Here is a 21,612-nt window from a genome sequence, read left to right on the forward strand (position 1 = left end):
CTATCAGAACACTCAGCAACAGGAATTTAGCTTATGCTCACAAATATTGGAAGAAGAAATAACAATAAGACATTATGAGACAGAATGCCTAAACAGTCTTTTGCGTTACAAATGCCACTTGAATTAAAGGAAAAATCAATATGAGCTGGCCCAGCCAGAGGTGGCAGCATCTTAACAATGCACATACTTAGGTGCACGTAAATTTGGCAAAGTCCCATTATATACACTATTCATTTGTGCCTTACAACATTCCCCATATTAGAGATGAATAAACTGAAGCCTGAAAAGACAATTTACCCACCTGGCAAAAAGATCAAATTTGTGTTTGCTCAACCCAGCTACAGAGGAATGAGAATAACTGACGAGAAGGATGGAAACTGACAGCTCAGTGATCCCAGGTCTCTGTTGGGACAATGAGTCACTAAGGGCTCCTCCTAAACTCAGACATTTTCTACAAAAACAATGCCAAAAATCTGCCTCAGGATTGCTTCTGTGGATATTCAGAAAGATGAAGAATCAGGTCTTTTAACCACCTGCTTCAGGTATTTTAAAAGTGGAGCTTAAATTCCCCTTTCTTGTGTGGTTGTGTGACTGAGGTGGAGAGGAAGTGAGCAGGAGAGGTTATTTTCATCTCAGGGTTGATGGTGTCCACATTTTAGTGAAGTTAATCATAACTCAAAAATAAAATTTTTCTACAGAATTTTCTGGGGAAAACTCTTGGTTGCTTTACTGTTTCAGTTCACTTTTTAAACATTATGCTGCACTGCAGACTGGGATAATGTATTTTATTTCTCTCTTGCAGAGGTTTCCATGTTATTTACAGAGCAACCTTTTCTACAGCCAGCACAAAACCCAGCAGGAGCTTTAATTCCTTTTTTGCCCACTTTCTGTCTGCCCATCGCAACTTCCTTCCCTTAGTAAAAGAGAATAGGCCTAGTGGCCTGTGAACTTGGCAAAGATACGTAGAAATGGCATTGTCAAAGACTGTGATAAGAATTTAAGTCACAGGGCAATTAAAGGGAAACTGTTCATGCCCTTTGACCCAGCATTTCTGCCCCTAGAAATGAATCCTAAAGAAATATTCCCACAAGTTCATTACAAAAGGATGCACATTCAAATTTTCACTGCAGCAGTGTCCAACAGACACTAAAAAGGGTTAGAGGAATATGCAAATACGTGAAGCAAATGCCCAAAATATATTAAGTAAAAAAGAACAAGCAGAATATGCATTACAATACTATCATTAGCATATGTTGGGGGGGGTGACAGTACACATCAAAGTCATCAAAATTGCAACAGCTGATTATGTGGAGTGGAAGTAAGGGTTCTTTCCCTTTTGAGTTCACTGTATATATATATATATATATATATATTTTTTTTTTTTTGTCTTTTTGTCTTTTGTTGTTGTTGTTGTTGTTGCTATCTCTTGGGCCGCTTCCGCGGCATATGGAGGTTCCCAGGCTAGGGGTCTAATCGGAGCTGTAGCCACCGGCCTACGCCAGAGCCACAGCAACGCGGGATCCGAGCCGCATCTGCAACCTACACCACAGCTCACGGCAACACCGGATCGTTAACCCACTGAGCAAGGGCAGGGACCGAACCCGCGACCTCATGGTTCCTAGTCGGATTCGTTAACCACTGCGCCACAACGGGAACTCCCACTGTATATTTCTATAGTGAATTTTAACTGATCTTACATCTAGCTCAAAACACTAATTTGTTTGTTTGTTTGTCTTTTTAGGGCCGTACCTTTGGCATATGGAGGTTCCCAGGATAGGGATCAAACAGGAGCTGTGGTTGCCAGCCTACACCACAGCTACAGCAATGCAGGATCCAAGCCTCATCTGCAACCTATACCGCAACTCATAGCGACGCCAGATCCTTAACCCACTGAGCGAGGCCAGAGATCGAACCGCAGTCCTCGTGGTCAGGTTCATTAACCACTAAGCCATAATGGGAACTCCTCAAAATGCTAATTTAAGATATATATTTATGTGCTCTTTGGATTTTTTCCCCTTCACTTTGGAAATAGCTAGTGTCCCACCTGCATCACTACCTCTAGAAATAAAGAGTGCCAGCTGTAGATGTTTGAGCTGAGGGAATGACAGGATCGTGATTAGAAAGGGCAGACATCACTTACAACAGCCCCCAACAAACAATATTCCACCCCATAAGCTCATTAAATACTTGCAGTGACCAAGAAAATCACTACTTTCTTTTTTTTTTTTTTTGCCGCTCCTGCGGCATATATGGAGGTTCCCAGGCTAGGGGTCGAATCGGAGCTGTAGCCGCCGGCCTACGCCAGAGCCACAGCAACGCGGGATCCGAGCCGCGTCTGCGACCTACACCACAGCTCACGGCAACACCGGATCATTAACCCACTGAGCAAGGGCAGGGACCGAACCCTCAACCTCATGGTTCCTCATCGGATTCATTAACCACTGCGCCACGATGGGAACTCCGAAAATCCCTACTTTCTGAAGCAAGCCTTGATGTTCTCTAGCTTTGCTGTGATATTCCTAAAGACAATTTTCAGACACAGCAACTGACCTGGACACCAATATCCACAATATGTCAGGCTAAGCAGATGGAATCACTGTCACATTCAAGAAAACTAACATTGTTTTTATTTTTATTTATTTATTTATTTGTCCTTTTGCTATTTCTTTGGGCCGCTCCCGCGGCATATGGAGGTTCCCGGGCTAGGGGTCGAATCGGAGCTGTAGCTGCCAGCCTATACCAGGGCCACAGCAATGCCGGATCGTTAACCCACTGAGCAAGGGCAGGGACCGAACCCGCAACCTCATGGTTCCTAGTCTGATTCGTTAACCACTGTGCCACGACGGGAACTCCGGAAGAAAAAAACAAAAAAAACTAACATTGTTACTGATTATCTCCTATGCAGTTCCCATTCAAATTTCCCCAACTCTCCCCCCACTTGTTTTCTACAGATTTTAAATCCAAGATCCAATCAAGGGTTGCATGTTTGCATTTGGTTGTCCTAAACTTCAGTCTCGTTTTAGTCCAGATCAGTACCCCATACCCTGTGTTTTAGTTCGTTCTGTTTCTCATTCATGACATTGACCTTTTTGAAGATCTCAGACCAGCTGTTTTGCAGAGTGTCCCACAATCTGGATCTACCTGAGTATTTCTTCATGATTAGATTTAGGTTAAACACATCTGGCAAGAATTCTACCTTGGCAATGTTGTGTACTTCCCATTGTATCAAGTTCTCTAGTTACACTAAGAACTAAGGAAAAAGAGTTATCTTTTTCTTCATTGTGTCTCTGTGGGTAGTAAGAAAGCATCAGCCAATAAATAAAATATTTAAAACAATAAATAATGTCAAAAACAACTTTCATGAGCACCAGCTATCCCAGGCATAGTGCCAGACATTTAAAATGAAAGTACTTCTTGAGTTCCTGTCATGGCTTAGCAATTAACGAACCTGACTAGTGCCTAGTATGCATGAGGATGCGGCTTCAATCCCCGGCCTCACTCAGTGGGTTAAGGATCCAGCATTGCCATGAGCTGTGGTGTAGGTTACAGATGCGGCTCAGATCCCTATGTTGCTGTGGCTGTGGTGTATACAAGAAGCTACAGCTCCAATTCAACCCCTAACCTGGGAGCCTTCATATGCTGCTGTTGCAGCCCTAAAAAAGACCAAAAATAAATAAAGTATTCTGGAGAAGAGATTAAGAAGGTGGAGTAGAAGGACTAGAGCTCATCTTCTCTCATAAAAGCAACAAAGTTACAACCAACTGCTGAACATCCTTCAAATAGACTACAGGAGACAGTAAGAGAGGCAATTATACCGCAGAAGCAACTCCATACCCACCAGGTCCACAACCCACACACTGGAAAGTAACCATATTGCAGAGGCTCAACCATGGGAGTGAGATTTCTGGGCCCCATGTTAGGTTTCATGTCTGGAGATCTGGCATTGGGAGGAGGAGCCCCCTGAGCATTTGGCACTGAAGGCCAGAGGGCTTGTGTGCAGGAGCTCTACTAGCCTGGGGGAAATGAAGACTCCACTCCTGAAAGGCACACACAGTGTTTCATGTGCACTGGGTGCCAGGACAAAGCAGAAACTCCATAGGAATCTGGGTCAGACCTGCCTGCAGTTCTTGGAGGATCACCTGGGAAAACAGGGGGTGACTGTGGCTCATAGTGTGAGGGAAGAACATTGGAAACAAACTTCTCAGGAGTAATCATCAGCGTGAACTCCTCTAGTGGGGGTCATTCTGGAAAAATCTGGCTCCACCCATCAGCAAACAGGATGCCTAAAGACCCCCCAGGCATAGAGCTGCTTCTAATCTCACCCAGAGACAAAGCCCCACCCACCAGAGGGATAAGAATCAGCTCCACCTACCAGTGGGCAGGCACCAGTTCCTCCCATTAGGAAGACGGAAGCAAGTCCCCATACTGACTTCAGCCATAAGGGGGGCAGACATCAGAAGCAAGAGAGGCTACAACCCTACTGCCTGTAAAAAGAAGACCACACCAAAAATCTATACAAAATGAAAAGGCAGAGAATTATGACTCAGATAAGGGAACAAGAAAAAACCCCAGAAAAATAGCTAAGTAATCTGGAGCTTATCAAGCTCCACAAAAAAAATTTCAGACTTATGATAGTAAAGATGATTCAACATCTTGGAAATAAATTAGAGGCTAAGGTTGATAAATTACAAGAAACACTGAACAAAGAAATAGAATATTTAAAGATTAAGCAGATACAGATGTGACATACAATAACTGAAATAAAAAATTTACTAGAAGGAACCAACAGCAGAATACAGGAGGCAGAAGAATGAATAAGTGAGGTAGAACACAGACTGGTAGAAATCACTGATGAGAACAGAAAAGAGAAAAAAGATTGAAAAGAAATGAAGACAGTCTAAGAGAACTTTGGGACAACATTAAATGCACCAACATCTGTATGATAAGGTTGCCAGAAGGAGAAGAGAGAGAGAGGGGACAGAAAAAAATATTCAAAGAGATAATAGTCGAAAACTTCCCAAATATGGGAAAGCAATCACTCACTCAAACCGGGAAGCACAGCGAGTACCATATAAAATAAACCCAAGGAGGAACCCCGAGACACATATTAATCAAACTGACCAAAGTTAAAGACAAAGTTTTTTTTGTTTGTTTGTTTGTTTTGTTTTCTTTGCCTTTTTGCTTTTTCTAGGGCCGTACCTGCGGCATGTGGAGGTTCCCAGGCTAGAGGTCCAATCAGAGCTGTAGCCGCCGGCCTACACCACAGCCATAGCCACAGCCACAGCAACGCGGGATCCGAGCCATGTCTGCAACCTACACCACAGCTCACAGCAATGCCTGATCCTTAACCCACTGAGCAATGCCAGGGATCAAACCCGCAACCTCATGGTTCCTAGTCGGATTCGTCAACCACTGCGCCACGAAAGGAACTCCAAGACAAAGTATTGAAAGCAGCTAGGGAAAAGAAACAAATAACATACAAGGGAACCCCAATAAGGTTACTGGCTGGTTTTTCAGCAGAAACTCTGCAAGCCAGAAGGGAGTGGCACGATATACTTAAAGGAATGAAAGGGAAAAAACCTCCAACCATGATGACTCTATCCAGAAAGGCTCTCATTCAGATTTGAAGAGGAAATCAAAAGCTTTATAGACAAGCAAAAGCTAAGAGAATTCAGCACCAGTAAAATCCAGCTTTACAACAAATGCTAAAGGAACTTCTCTAGCTGGAAAGAAAAAGGCCACAGCTAGAAACAAAAATATTACAAATGACAAGGCTCACCAGTAAAGGCATACATATAGTTAAGGCAGGAAATAATCCACACACAAATATACTACCAAAACCAGAAATTGTGAGGAGAGTACAAATGCAGGATACTGGAGATGCACTTGCAATTAATAGAACAACAACTTAAAACAATCTTGTATATATAGACTCCAGTATCAAAACTTCATGGTAACTGCAAACCAAAAATCTACAATAGATACACACACAAATAAGAAAAGCAATCCAGGAGTTCTCATCATGGCTCAGGGGTAACATATCTGACTAGTGTCCATGAGGACACACGTTAAATTCCTGACCTCCCTCAGTGGGTTAAGGATACTGCATTGCTGTGGCTGTGGTGTAGGCCCGTGGCTGAAGCTCTGATTCGACCCCTAGCCTGGGAACTTCCATAAGCCGTGGGTGCAGCCTTAAAAAGCCGAAAAAAAAAAAAGAAAAGAAAGAAAGAAAATAAAAAGAAAAAGCAGGGCGTTCCCATCATGGTGCAGCAGAAACAAATCCCACTAGGATCCATGAGGTTGCAGGTTTGATCCCTGGCCTTGCTCAGTGGGTTAAGGATCTGGCGTTGCCGTGAGCTGTGGTGTAGGTCGAAGATCAGCTCAGTTCTGGCACTGCTGTGGCTCTGACATAAGCTGGCAGCAACAGCTCCAATTTGACCCCTAGCCTAGGAACCTCCATATGCCTCAGGTGCAGCTCTAAAAAGACAGACAGACAGACAGAAAGAAAGAAAGAAAGGGAGAAAGAAAGAGCAATCCAAACACAACAGTCCAGGGATTTGGCCAAAATAATAATAAAAAAATTTTTGAGTTAAAATAGTGCACTTTCTACTTTTGATATCAAATGTCCTTTATTAAAGTGAACAAAGACTTTCTTATTTATTTATTTTATTTTATTTTTAGGGCCACACCTGTGGCGTATGGAAGTTCCCAGGCTAGGGGTCAAATCAGAGCTGCAGCTGCTGGCCTACCCCGCAGACACAGCAGCACTAGATCTGAGCCACATCTGTGATCTACGCCGCAGCTCGTGGCAACACCAGATCCTTAACCCACTGAGCAAGGCCAGTGATTGATCCTGCATCCTCATGGATACAAGTCAGGTTCTTAACCCACTGAGCCACAACGTAAACTCTAGAAGGACATTTTTAAAAATAACTTTACTATAGAAAAATAACCATTGACAAGAGCCTACCCAATTGTATCTTATTTTTTGTATTTTTACTTATTTATAAAATTCAAAAGTCAGAAACCCAATGATTTAGGGAACTCCATACAATCAAAATTATTTTTGAGAAACTAATTGGAATAAAGGAAGTTCAGCCCCAAAAGAAACTAGATCTGAAATACTTTTAAATTTTCCCTGAAAGTCATTCACAAAACATCTCAAAGGCTGCTGGTCTCCTTAGCTTCAGGTCTCATTTTGATCCATTCGTTAAAAGCATTTTACATGTTATATTTGCCTTACTAATTTCCCTCTTCCAGTATGTTGACATTTCCTGCTTTTGAATGGACCCTTAGGATTTAGGTTAGTTTACTTAATCGACAAATATTCAGCATCTCCAATTTCTGCTAAGCACTCTCTTTTGTGCCTGAGAACCCCAGTATGGAGTTTCTCCTTGCCTCCCTGTCTCAGGCCAAGAGTCACCAACCACTTTGTGACACCCTTGTAATGGAGTAGTGTGCCCTGTGAAGCTCTTGGGCACTCAAGGCGTTCTGTGTCCTCTATTTCTTATTTTTAGGGAGTAAGCCTCAGCTTCCATGACCTTCCCCAAGTTCCAAAGGGCAGCTGCTAATCGGGGAAGAGAAAGGATGCAGAGACCAGGGAGAAGGAATCAGGAAGCTATAGTGCAGCCTTGGGGCAGGGTCCTGGTTCATCCTCGAGGAAGATACATAACAGTGTCCTTGAACCTTTCTGCAGAACTAAAACCCCAAGGAATGGAACTACTTGATGAAGCATTCTTCATTCCAAGAAGGAGGACCCCTTAGAACCAGTCCTGGGGCCACTAAACACCAGCTTTGAGAAACAAAGCTACCTTGCCTCTATCCTGATCCTGTCTACCGCCCTATCGTCCACTCCCCAAACCATAAAACCACCTCCTAATCTCTCCCAAGGGGGGCACAGTCTTTAGGGCATTAGCTTGCTGTGGCCCCATCTACCTAGCAAAGCAACAAAGCTTTCTTTTTCTCCTTCACCCAAAACTCTGTCTCCATGTTTCTATTCGGCAACACCCGGACCCCACAAGAAAGCAAGAAAGCCTCCAGGGAGGCTGTGCTCTCCTAGCACCACCTATGGACTTCTCAATGTGATTATTTTTTATCTCCCTCACCCAGCAAACACTCTTAAATGCTATATTCCTAGCACAGTGTACATATAGCTGATGACCATAGATAAATAAATAAATAAAATAAACAGAATTTACAGATGAGGAAACTAAAGCTCAGAAGAAGAATATGACGTGCCCAACACACAGCTAATAAATAGTACTCAGTCTTAGAAAGCCTCATCAGAGCTCTCCACTTTTCTCCCATGCTGCATCCTACACATGGACCCAGTGAAAGAAAGATCTTAGATGGCTTCCTGGAACCTCAACCTCACTGTGTCCAAAAGTCTCTCCTCAAACAAACAAAAAATCTGGTCCCCATTCAGGGGACTCTTTCTCTGTAAGTAGCATCCCTAGTGGTTCATCTTCACTTCCCCTTCTCCTTATCCCCACATCTAATCAATCAGCAGTCTTATCAATTATAATCTTCAAACTTAGTTTCCTCCAATCTCTTCCCTTCTCTCAAGCCTCCCTCCACCAGCCTAGACCCAAGCCACCACTGAAACTTAGCAGGACCCTGGGGGGCCCTCCTGGGTACAAAAGCCTTTCTAGTCCTCTGGGTCTTATTTGCAGGATAAAGGTCTCCTAGACCTCCCCACCTTTCAAAGAGCAGATTCAAACAATCAGGGAAGAGAGGGAATGCAGAAACCCAGGAGGAGCGATCAACAAAAGAAACGATAGTGTAGTCATCCAAGCAGGATCCCAGGTCCCCCTCAAGGAATATACACAACAATATCTTTGAGTTCTGCCGCAGGAATCCCCACCAAGTGAAGGAAGGCAACTTCAGGCTTATCACAAGACAGTTGGAACAGTGCCCTGTTTCTTCACCATCAACCAGTCAGAAGAAAGCCACATACCTCACAGCCCTCACCCTAGAAAAACTTCTCCCTGAAAACCATCAGGGAACTTGGGGGTTTTTTTGAGCGCGAGCCATGCGTTCTCCTTGCTTGGTCCTGCAATAAACCTTTCGATGCTCCAAATTGTGACGTTTCAGTTTGGCCTCACTGTGTGTCAAGCACGCGAACTGTCATTCAGTCACGCCACCATTCCACACGTAGACTACAGAAATGACTTGGTACTTCATCTCACTTTCACTTCCACCAATTCCCTCCAATACTTTGTTCACTTAACAGCCACAGTGATGGCGTTAATATCATTCTACTTGCACATGTAATTCACCTTGCAAATTAAAGCTCTCACTTAGGCTAAAGACCAAATTCACCTGTGGCTCAGCAAACTGCCCACTAAGACTCTGCTCCCCTCTGCAGCCTGCTTCATTCTGATCTCTCTCCCCATGCTCTGCCCCCATATACTGACTAACCTTTCAAATCCTCATATGCATCACTCTTTTTTTTTTTTTTTTTTTTTGTCTTTTTGTTGTTGTTGTTGTTGCTGTTGCTATTTCTTGGGCCGCTCCCGCGGCATATGGAGGTTCCCAGGCTAGGGGCTGAATCGGAGCTGTAGCCACCGGCCTATGCCAGAGCCACAGCAACACGGGATCCGAGCCGCGTCTGCAACCTACACCACAGCTCACGGCAACGCCGGATCGTTAACCCACTGAGCAAGGCCGGGGACCGAACCCGCAACCTCATGGTTCCTAGTCGGATTCGTTAACCACTGCGCCACGACGGGAACTCCTCATATGCATCACTCTTTACATTGTACTTTGAACGTGCAAGTTCACCCAGTCAGAATTCTTTGTCCCCATCTCCCATTGCCGTCCTAAATTATTTCCACTCACTTTCCAAGTTTCTTGAGATGTCCCTTCCTACAGGAAGGTTTCCCAGATTGCTCCAGACAAGGGCAGCACACCACATTAGGCACTCCTATCCCATCTTGTAGGACATCCTCCTTTGGTAGTAGCATTCATCACACTTGCAATTACTTATCCAATAATTATCTTCCCTGTTAGAACATAAACTCCATGAGGGCAGGGGAAGCTTCTCTTTTCACTGAGGAATCCAGTCCTTGGAGCACAGTAGTTGCTCACAATATCTGCTGTCAGAAGAACAGGCGGGGGGGCCACAACATCAGGCCAAGTAAACCCAATGGGCAAGGATCCTTATCCCTTTGCAAAGGAGTTAAAAGAAGGGAGAAACAAATGCATAGTTATTCAAGGTCACAGAGATAGCAGTGACGGGACCAAAACTAACCTTTCATTCAGCTCATTTCTCCTCCTTAAAACACTAAAGAGCCTGAGTAGGAGAGGGAGAAACTTAGAAGGAGAAAATTAGGAATGAAAAGGTGGTGAGTGAGAGATCTAAAATGACAGCTTCTGAATCTGCCTGTCACACTCGTTGCCTCCAGATGGGCGGCAGTTAGACTTTTCATGCCCAGAGAAGCAGTCTTACACAAACAAACATAACCACCACCACACCCTCCTTCTTAATAGAAGGGGTATAAAATAACAAACTTCTTTCATCCACAAAGAAATAGAAAGGACAGGAGTGAAAGCTGTTGCTGTTTCAAGCATCTTTAAAAAAAACACACACAAATGGGTAGTTTGGCCACCTGGACCTGCTCCTCAGCAATCAACAGGGAAGGGAGGGGAAAAGACACTTACTGAAGCAAGAAAAGAAAAAAAAAAAAAAAATACTAAGTGAGGCAGAAGCCATTCAAAGTCTGCTTCTTCTTTGGGAATTATGAGAGCATTTCGTTTATTTTAAAACCTTGCTAACCCACTGGCAGCTCTCAATACAGGTACCAATGAAAGGAAAAGTGGCATGAGCTCAACTCCAACAGTTCACTATCCAAATCATGTCTGTCACAGTAGCCACAAACCAGGCCAAGGGGTGAGGTACATTGCCGTTCATCCTGCCAAGCACCAACTGCAAGAAAAAGAAAAGGCAAAAAGCCTCTTCAATGATGATTCCGTAGAATAAATATTCGCAGTTTCATTCACCCTGGAGTTTCTGCGTGAGGTAGAGAAGGGATGGGAGGGTATTCAGAGACTGGAAAGAGACTTAGAGAAAGAGATGCAATATACTGCTGATAAAAGAGGGAGATTTCAAAACACAGAGGAAAAATGAGAATTACAAATGGAAAGACAGGGAAAGAAACTAGAAGAACTTTAAGAGACCTAGAAGGGTGGGGAAAGGAAGGTGGGAGGGGCAGGGTTTGGGGGGTGGAGAAGGGTGCTCATAAAAGCACAGAGTAAGCAACAGAGAGATGCAGAGAGGAAAAGCCAGACAGTCCATCTTTTCCCAAATCCCAAAGCTGCTCATTGCCTCCCAATAAATCACTCTACCACAAAGCCCATACAATGGACTGTCCTTTGCATTCACTAACAAGCAGCATTTAACGAAGCATCGCCCAGCTGCAACTTTAGAGACTTAAAGGTCTGAATTAAAAATGAACAAATTGGTTCAGCAGCAGAAGACAACTAGTAATGACTTTCCCCCAATGCCTGACTTGGTTATGAAAAGGTTTGGCATTTTGGAGTTAAGCATAAAACAGTCTGGCATTTCTCCTTTTGACATTCCAAGAGGGGGTGTGGTTGACCCCAGGTCCATTCATTTCCAAGGTTGTAGATCTCTCAGCTAAGACTAGCCCCATCTGTTCTGGAGTCAACCAGCTGTGTACTTCAAAATAACGTATTTATTGCACTAATCATCCTAATAACTCTTACAAGAAGAGAGCCAATATCATACAAATCAGGATGCTCTCTGTTCTGTTAAACGTGTCAGTTTGTTTAAAAACCAAAACCCACAAGCCAAAAAAAAAAAAAAAAAAACAAAAAACCAAAAAACTCTACTATGCCTCTCAGTTTCCCTCAGCAGGATCACTCACTCCTCCTGTGTACCTTTCAGCAATGGCAAATGAAGGTTAACAGCGCTTCTAACTTTTCCTTTCCCTGATGCGTTAAAATGAACCCGAGTGTCCCTAATGATCCCTTCTCCGAACCGTTATTTGTGACTGGTGATTGTGCCTCAGGAAACAGCAGCTCATTATGGTACCACTGTCAGTGGCAAGGAGCCTATTGCAATGTAATTTAAAACACTCACACAAGCACAAATCTGTCGGCTCCACTTCCAAACAATCCTGAAATCCTGCAGTCGGGAGAAGAAAAACACTTAAAAAAAAATGTTGCTTCTAGCAGCCTAAGAGAACCTTCCCCAGACACGTGAAACGTTTGTGACTGGCATAGTGCACCATTAAAGGACACTGTCACCTCAAATCAGCAGAAAAGGCGAGACAAACGACATGGACACACGCACAAAATAACGCCCCACAAAACTTAACCTACTCAGAAGCCCGCTCGTCTTAAAAATGAATAGTGTGTGCTCGCCCAAGTGGCATAGAAATGTTCCAAAGTAGTGCGACCACATTAAATCACTGTCTCCATTTCTCCCCACGCATCACCCCTTCCCACTCAAATCTCAGCACTCGGGCCGTATGTGACAGGACTGCAGTCTCCCACCTCTGCCTTCCCCTGATTTTCCAAGAGCACTTCCCAACATCCACCCCAGCCCAGCCCCCTCTCCCAGCCTCCGAAAAGGTTGAGGGGAGTTGCGACTAGGGAACTGGCAGGCATCGGTCCTCTGGTGGGGGAAGGTTGCTGGAGTTGTTCTTTGCAGTGACCCAAATTGTACAGAGCTTTTCGCTTAGCAGCGCTTTGCGAGCACCTCCCCAATCCTCCCGCCCCCATCTTCCCAAAAGAAAGCCTTGAGAACTAAGCGGGAGGAATAACTTGGTAGAACCTATTGAATAAATCACTTCAACTCACCTGGTTTGGGATTTTTCTCCCCACCCCAGGCATAAACAGAAAGGATGTGCGAATGAGTCACGCACGCAAGGGAAGGTGTTGCGGAGTCCTAAGTCCAAGGGCTGGAGTCAGCCCCTGCCCTGGTGCTTGCTGCTACTCTTAGCTCAGCTGGAGCGAGCGGCAATAGCAAGCCTAGCAGCAGCAGGGGGGAGGATAGACCGTAGCACAATGAATGCAGTGGGGTTTTTGCAATGACATCATCCCTCTGTCCAAAAGGCCCCAATAGCCATGCTCAGAAGCGGAGGGTTCTGGGAATTGTAGTCTCCTCACGGACTGGCGGGACCCAGAGGCTATCGCCGGAACTACAAAGCCCAAAATGCGCCAAGGTCAGACGCGCCCAGAGCGGGCCAAGGGAGTAAAGGGGACTCGGCCGCCATGTTAGGAGCGCGGGGAAGGTTCCGCCGCGCCGGCTGAGGTTTTTAGGGAACGCGGGAGCCGAGAGGTGGTGCAGAGGGGACGGTGAGGAGGAGGACAAGCGGGCCGAAGAGCCTGGGGTTCCGAACCTGGGTACCGGGGTGGGAGGGGCTGGAAGCGGTACCTGGGGACTGAGTCGGACGAGCCCGGCTAGTGGCGGCATCAGAGGCCGAGTGGGCCTCGGCCTCAGGGTCCTGCAGGTATTGGTCCCTGTCACTTGCACCGTTTATAATTAAGGGATTGAGGGAGTTTGTCTCCTGGTCTCAGAGCACCGTAAACAGGATAGTCGGGGCGGTTGTGTTTTTTGGTAGATGCGGGGACCCGGCGTGGCCACTCTCACCTTTGGTCGGAGAAGATTCCACCTACAGAATTGGGCTGCCCTTCCCAAATTTATTTTTTATCTTGTCATTCATTCTCCAGCCAGCCTTAATCCTTCCCAAGGTGTTGCACCTTCACTGGTTTTTCATACAGAGATGATTTGGAAAAGGTTCCAAAGAAATCGATGTTGGAAGATAGCTGAGCTGGAAAAAGGACGATGCTTTGGGCCTGCAGTAAAGAAGTGACAGGGACTGAATCCTACGGAAGTAAATAAACTTGGTTTAAAACATCTTCATACGTGCCCGCGAAGGCAGGGAGATGTTGTAAGGGAATACCTGTTTAAGGCTGGCGTTTGGTTCCGGAGTGTAGCGGCATTTGAAGAAACTTAGGGTGTATGCTTAAAAATACTGCGAAGACTGGATCTTCGGTAGCATGGATCGCTATTTTAAAAATACATTTAGTGTTTAATTTGTAGAACTCCATATATACGACTACTTTAGGAACTGATTTTCTTTTAAACTAAGTAACTGAGATCAAGTAATTTTGCCCAGTGTCTCAAATGAACTGTGATTTTTTTTCCAGTTACTAAAACAATGCTGTGTGTTTTTTTTTCAGAGTCTATCTACACTATGAAAAGATGGGAAATTTCTTCCTGAAAGTGTCTGAAGGGCTAAAAATGCTGATATATTTGTGCTGTTAAACGTTTCATTTTGCATGTTATTGTGAAAACAAAAGTAACGAATTACTGGGTCGGTAGAGCTATGCACTTCACCTGTTAGGAGTTAAAATTATTGCTGATAAATGGATTATATCAAAGAAAGGCTAGGCAGAGTGATTACAAAAGACAAAAACATGGTAGAAACATCACCCAGATGTATGCAGATGACAATTACAAAAAGAGTTTTATGAAGAATGATCTTATATATGTCATGCTGCAGATAAATCAGATGAGTAGGTTTGTTTCTTTTCTTTTCTTTTCTTTTTTTTTTTTTTTTTGCTTTTTAGGGCCACACCCACAGCACATGTCAGTTCTCAGGCTAGGGGTTTAGAGCTGTAGCTGCTGGCCTACATCACCTCTGGGACATAAACTGCAGTTCACGGCAACACCCGATAACTGACTTACTGAGCAAGGCCAGGGATTGAACCCGCATCCTCATGGTTACTAGTCGGATTTGTTTCTGCTGTGCCACGACAGGAACTCCAGGTCTGTTTTTTGTTTGTTTTTTGCTTTTTAGGGCCATACCCGTGGCATATGGAGGTTCCCAGGCTAGGGGTCGAATCAGAGCTACACCTGCCAGCCTACACCACAGCCATTCCAGATCCCAGCCAAGTCTGCAACATACACCATAGCTCAAGGCAACGCTGGATCCTTAACCCACTTAGCGAGAAGTCCAGGGATCAAACCCGCAACCTCATGGTTCCTAGTCGGATTTGTTTCCAGTGTGCCACGATGGGAACTCCTGTTTCATTTTTAAACAAAGGTAATATGTATTAGTCTCACTTGTCCATGAATACAATAATGAGAAAGGCTCATGAAATTATTTGTTATCCAGAAATAACCTTTGCAAGTAATGTTGGTAAGTATAGGAAAAGGAAAAAATCTTTACCATTTTCTTTCTCATCTTCAGTATAACTGTGGTATTTTAAGCTTAATAGAGATAAACTGAACAGATTTACATTTAGACTTAGTTTCACATTCTTACAGATTATTTTTAGGGCTTGGTGAATCAGTGTTTTTATGTCTTAGACAAACTTTATTTTGTAAGATACTTCTTTATATAAGCAATAACCTCAATTTGAGTTACTGTGGAAGACAAATTTGTGAAGGAAATGGAACCCAGCAGATTTCTCAGAAATAGTATATGTGAGAAACGCGACTTGTATAATGCAGTGATTTCTTTAATTCGTCATATGTTTGGGTAATTAGAAATTTTTCCAGCCTTATAGTCATTGAACATCTAACCATAAAGAAATGAGACAAATCTAGTTAATAGCCCTAAAAACAACCCCATGACTCTTTTAGGAAAAAAAAATCCTGGCACTCCATAGCAATTTTATTTACAACACTAGTATTCGAGAAGTTGGTGATGCCAGCTTCTGAAAGAATAACCTCAGTGTCCTGGAGAAAACTTGGATTAGGAAAAGTGAAATTAGAAATGCCTTCAGTAGATAAAGAAACCTACCTTCTTTCTACCTCTCAAAATTTGATTTGTATTATAAATAGCTTGTTAAAAGAGTATTGAGTTACTTCTGTTAGAGCAAGGGTTTTTGCAACGGGGCTGAGTGTCTGGATTGCCTATAGAACTCTAGAAGTGTTTAGCTTATTGCCCACGCATCCTAGCTGAATTATTCTCCAGGGTTGTAACCAGCTGTTGTGTATTTTTAAAATACTGTAGGTGAGTGTACAGAGGTAGAGTAGAGCAGCCCTCCACATCCCGTATTTTTTGTGGTGTGTCACATAATAACAAAAGTTTTAGCAAATATTTTATTACTAATTGTACTCATAAATGTATTTTGAAGATGTATAGATGACCTAAGGATCAATTTATACATGGTAGTTCCTGGAGAAGATGGTAGCTTCCTGGAGATTTCTTAGAGTGAAGGTTTAGTCTAATACTAAGAAAGTCTGATCATAAGAGACACTTGGTCAGTAAGAGTGCAAAGCTGTGACAGTTATGGTAAAGTAACAGATATTTAAAAGAAACAAGTATCTGGACATGAGAATTTTCTGAAAATAATTTTGCTTTAGTAACTCCTTGCCCTAAACCCTGATTTTTAAAAACTTATTGATGTTATTGTAGTATTTGTGTTGTTTGGGTGCATGATATATAATAATATGAGTGTCCTTTTTTTAGCTCCAGATATTTGGACTCAGTTACTAAATTTGTGATCTTTATATTCAAAATTCTTAGCAGTCTTTCATCCATAACTGCTGAAGAATAAAAACATGAGAAAGAGAGCAACTATATAAAAATTTTAAAGCAGCCCCAAGAATCCAACCCTTAATGAATCCTCCTCCTTTAGAGGAGGAAGGTCCTCTTGGAAATGGTTATGTAAAGCTGACTTTAGTGTCTTAAACCATATTGGTGGCCTCTGGATTCCTGCTGCTTCAGTTTCAAATCTATATTAAATGGCTTGCTAGTTTTTTACAGAAATTAGTAACATTTTAAGCTTCAGTGGTAGTAGCAGCCTCTTGGTGAGGATTAAACAGAGTTATGCGAAGCATCTAGTAGAGGACCTTGGACCTTGGAACTTGTAAGTTTGTTGTGGATTTTTTTAAGTTTTTAAAAAGTTGTCTCGAGTACTTAGGACATAAAGACAGGGATTACCTCAGATGAACTCTTAGTGAGTTATTGGTAAGTCATACTTCAATGACCGAATTCTTAGTAGAATACATTTCCAGTTTTTTCCTCTGATAAAGTGATACAGGGCAGCAGGGGTTTTTTTTAACCCATACCACATAAGGAATGTAAAATTCCTGTTACTGAGATCATCTTAGGGCCTGGGGTGGCTGAAGTGGAAAAAATTACATAACAATAAAATTTTGCTTGTGTACCTGTGTAGTTCAAAAAAGGCCCACAATTGATTATGAAAATTAGACCCTGTCTCCCTTCATTAAGAATCACTATAAATTCTCCAAAAGATGATATTTAGAGTTCCCGTTATGGCTTAGCAAGTTAAGGACCCGTTGTCTCTGTGAGGTTGTCGGTTGCTTCATAACCTCATTCACTTGGGTAAGGATCTAGCATTGCCACAAGCTACAACTTAGATCACAGATTCAGCTATGTCACAAGCCCCAGCTGCAGCTCTGATTTGACCCCTAGCCTAGGAACTTCCATATGCCACAGGTGTGGCGGTAAAAAGAATAAATAAATAAGATGATATTCTAAATCATAAAAAAAATGTTAGAATTGTTTCATGCCTCAAAAAGTTCTAAAATAATGCTTTTATATTTCAGGCTATTCAATGCAAGAGAACTATTAGTTATCTGCCTTTCTGTATCTCTTCCCAGATCAAATCAATTTTCTTAACATTCTCAGAAATGAAAGGTGATGTAAACCCAGCAGTTAAAGTAAAAATTATTTTAACCTGATCACAGAATTGAGTTAAGATAACCAAACTTAAGGGAGAAAATGAAGAACATTTTAACAAAAGTTCTCATTATATCGTAACCTTATGGGAGTTCCTGTTGTGGCTCAGCGGAAACAAATCTGACTAACATCCATGAGGACGCAGGTTTGATCCCTGGCCTCATTTAGTGGGTTAAGGATCCAGTGTTGCGGTGAGTTGCGGTGAGCTGTGGTGTAGGTTGCAAACATGGCTTAGATCTGGCGTGGCTGTGGCTGTGGCGTAGGCCAGCAGCTACAGCTCCAATTAAACCCCTGAGCTGGGAACCTCCATATGCCTTGGTTGTGGCCCTAAAAAGACAAAAAAACCAACATGTATATGTATTATAACCTTATATTGAGTTAAGTTCTGCTATGGTGTATATTTCTGGAGGGTTTTTTGTTTTGTTTTGGCCCTTGCCTGGGACATGTGGAAGTTCCTGGGCTAGGGATCTCAGCAGTGACATCCTGGAGTCCTTACCCTGCTGTGCCACAGGGAAACTCCTATAGTATGTATTTCTAAAGTGGACACAGATGAGCATGCCAAACAATCAGCAGTTGGAGTTTCTCCAGAGAATACCTTTAACTCATTCTGAAAACTATAATATTTCATATTTTGAACAGTTTACTTTGTGTTAACGATATTCAGAAAACTAATACTTGTTTTCTAATCTTGTTTTAGTTGACCCACTGTTGTGTTTGTAAGAAGTTGACATAATTTTAGCTCCTGGATTTAGTTGCTGCAAAAGGTAAATGCAGTAAATATCCCAAGGTCAAGATGTAAAATCGAAATGTCAGTAGCTAATGATTAATCAGAAAAGTGAGCCCTCCTACAGTTTTTCTCAGTTTTTAATGGGTTTGGATAAAGCGGCACTGGAAATCATTTCAAGAACAAGTATATAAATTTAGTCCAATATAAATATGTTCGTGAATATAGCCACTCATGGAAACTACAGAGATACACAATTGTAAGCAGTTATGTAAGTAGGTACTATTCGTAATTAATATGATATGGACTCTGATGATGCCCCATGTTTTTGAACTTGCTGTAAAGGTGAATCCTCAGTTCTGTCTTAAACACTTTAGGAAATGCTCATCAGTCACCCTCCTTACCCTTAACTCACGATTTGATGAATTTGGCACATAAGTGGTTACAAATGGAATAGCCTAGGGACTTGTTTTGAGCAACTCCACCACCAGAAGGTAAAACTCAGGAACCATAATCCTTGACATAACCTAACCTATTTTTTTCTTCACTTTGAGCCAAAGAAAAACTCAGCTTTACTCCTTCTTTACCCTGCATTACCAGACTTAACCATTAATGTTGTATTACATTGGATCTTTCATAGTTTCTTAGCAATTGTCCCCAAAGTTTATTTTTTTGGCTTTGCCCACAGCATACAGAAGTTCATGGGCCAGGGACTGAACCCACGCCACAGCTGCAGCCAGTGCCACATCAGTGACAACACAGGATCTTTTCCCAGCTAGGCCACCAGGGAACTGCAATAAAAACTTATTTTAAGTTTTAAACATGCTAAAATAAAGCAGTTGCTTAAAGGGTAACATACAAAAGTATATCTTAGCTATGGGCATGGCCCCAAAAAAAAGGTTTGGCTCTGAAAGAGGTGAGAAATAATAGTTTACAGAGGGCATGTGGCATCGAAAAAATTTTATATTTAAATCTTCTCCTTCCAGATCAAAGTCAGGTTCTACTTCAGGACATTCTTATCATTTCCCAGAGGAATTAGGACTTAAAATTTTACTTTGGCTTGAAGTCAAGTCAGGGGAAGATATGGAAGATTTCTGAAGTACTTTTGTGGTTTTTTTCTCCATGACACTCAGTGCTTTTCATTTGATTTATTTTTTCCTTCCCAGTTTTCAATTCTTTGTAAATCTTTCATTTAACCAAATTTGTACTCTTAAGAATAGTGGTTTTTGGAGTTCCTGTCGTGGCGCAGTGGTTAACGAATCCGACTAGGAACCATGAGGTTGCGGGTTCGGTCCCTGCCCTTGCTCAGTGGGTTAACAATCCGGCGTTGCCGTGAGCTGTGGTGTAGGTTGCAGACGCGGCTCGGATCCCGCGTTGTTGTGGCTCTGGTGTAGGCCAGGAGCTACAGCTCCGATTCAACCCCTAGCCTTGGAACCTCCATATGCCGCGGGAGCGGCCCAAGAAATAGCAACAACAACAACAACAACAAAGACAAAAGACAAAAAAAAAAAAAAAGTTTAAAGAATAGTGGTTTTTATGACGATTCCCAAAAACACAGCAATGACCACTTTCTTGAAAAATGACTTGTTCTAAAAGATAATGTCTGCCCTTGGTACCTGTATCATTAATACTTTCTAGCCAGATTGACTGGGATCCTTACAGGCACTTTCAGAGAAAATAGTTGATGCTCATTTGAACCAGGAGTTTGGGCTTGAACAGGACTTGTCTGTTTCTTATCCAGCTATGATTTTATCAGTATTCTTTACCTAGAGGAGGAGAAATCTGAGATGGGCCAATTCTTTAGATTACTTAAGTGAGGAGGGTTTGATTGTGGAAATGCAGAGAAAAGCACATAACACCTTAGGGCAGCCAAGCCCTCCACAAAAAAATAGAAAATCCAATTTTGACAGTATGAACTAAATTTTCCACTACCTGAATTTGCATTCCAGTAATGTAAATGATCTGCTCTTTCCCTTTGGGAGTTTAATTGGCAGGATAAATGGAAAGATGTCAGCAAAAGAAAGAATCTAAGGCAGATGAGATTTGGTATAATCAAAAAATATATCAAAGGAAGTTGAATCTTGGCACAGTAATTTAGTATGTCCAAATGTGATTTCGTTGCTTTTCATGAGTCATGCACCAGAAGGAATAACCTGAGTAATTTTCAAGAAAAGACACACTTGTGGCTACCAGTGAATTGTCCTCTGCTCTAAGTTACATCTTGGATTGCAGTATATAGTGCAAGGCTGTGTACATTCAGCCTGATGCCCCAATTTAGGCCGACACTTGTCTAGGCTGACAACCTATTTCTAGCAAATAAAAGACTATCCCACAATCTCCCACTTTGACCACTTAGAAGGAAAGAAAGAACAGTGTTAACAGAAGTAATTGTTTATTGTCATGGACCAAAGTTATACCCAATTCAGAAAGTTATTTGACACCCTTGTTTACTGCTGAGTTAATTATTTAAGGTAGTTACTCATTTAATTGTTAATTATTAATACCTGCTGAATGATCTGGTAAAGATACAAACTTCATATAGTCTGGTCATTTGTGTACCTGAGACCATTCTGCTTTTCAGTAATCTAAGTAGAAACTCAGAAGTTGTGTGTGACCCATTGTAGCTTGAAACAACCCTAGATTTCTAGAATATATCTTGATACTGTGTAGAGTTCACTTAAAATACATTTAGCAATTCAGATAACAGAAAGGTAATTCTCCCAAGAGCGCTAGCAGGAACATGCTGTTAAAATATTTTTGTGCTAGTTGAGGTCAGAGTAGACCTACAGCCTATCTGTCATATTGTATTTGTTTATATTGTGCATTATGATAGTTAAATCCACATAGGATCATCTCTGTAGGACACTGAGCATTTGTTTAGTTGTTGAGAGCATGGGCTTTAGCAACAGACCTGGGTCTGAATCGCAACACTTAATGTGACCTTTGGCATAACCATCAGTTTGAGATTTTGAATTCTATAGAAAATAATATTTGACAGCTTTATTCAGTTTTCCTGAGAATTAAGGAAGTAATTTGAAACTTAATAAAACACTCAAAAGGTGGTATAGTGTAGAGTTTAGAGGATGGTCTCCAAGCCAGTCAGCCTGGGTTGAAATCACACTTAAATTATGCAAAGTATGACTGTGCTTTGATGTTCTAAGTTAATGACCCATCAGTTTTTAACTGTTTGCTACATACCTA

General features: G+C 42.3%; 1 protein-coding gene and 1 long non-coding RNA gene across 3 annotated transcripts in view; one reads left to right on the forward strand and one right to left on the reverse strand.

Moving 5' to 3' along the window:
- RAB30 (RAB30, member RAS oncogene family) overlaps window positions 1-12,992 on the reverse strand; it is a 103,116-nt gene extending 90,124 nt beyond the window's left edge. Inside the window, exon 1 of one of the 2 annotated variants that reach the window (XM_021062576.2) lies at window positions 12,826-12,992. The gene's annotated coding sequence lies outside the window, so the exon portion shown is untranslated. Of the gene's footprint in view, window positions 1-9,840; window positions 10,095-12,825 lie in introns of those variants that run through there. The other variant, XM_084975503.1, reaches the window with a different exon arrangement.
- Window positions 12,993-13,226: 234 nt separating this feature from the next.
- LOC110255408 (uncharacterized) lies at window positions 13,227-14,447 on the forward strand. Its single transcript, XR_002335559.2, has 2 exons — window positions 13,227-13,478; window positions 14,212-14,447. It is a non-coding gene; the product is annotated as an uncharacterized LOC110255408 (long non-coding RNA).
- Window positions 14,448-21,612: the final 7,165 nt, after the last annotated feature.

Source organism: Sus scrofa, chromosome 9, assembly GCF_054392235.1.
Source record: "Sus scrofa isolate SSC_HxYL_T2T_F1_AM1 chromosome 9, Sscrofa_HxYL_maternal_Yorkshire_Landrace_v2.0, whole genome shotgun sequence".
Lineage (NCBI taxonomy): Eukaryota > Metazoa > Chordata > Mammalia > Artiodactyla > Suidae > Sus > Sus scrofa.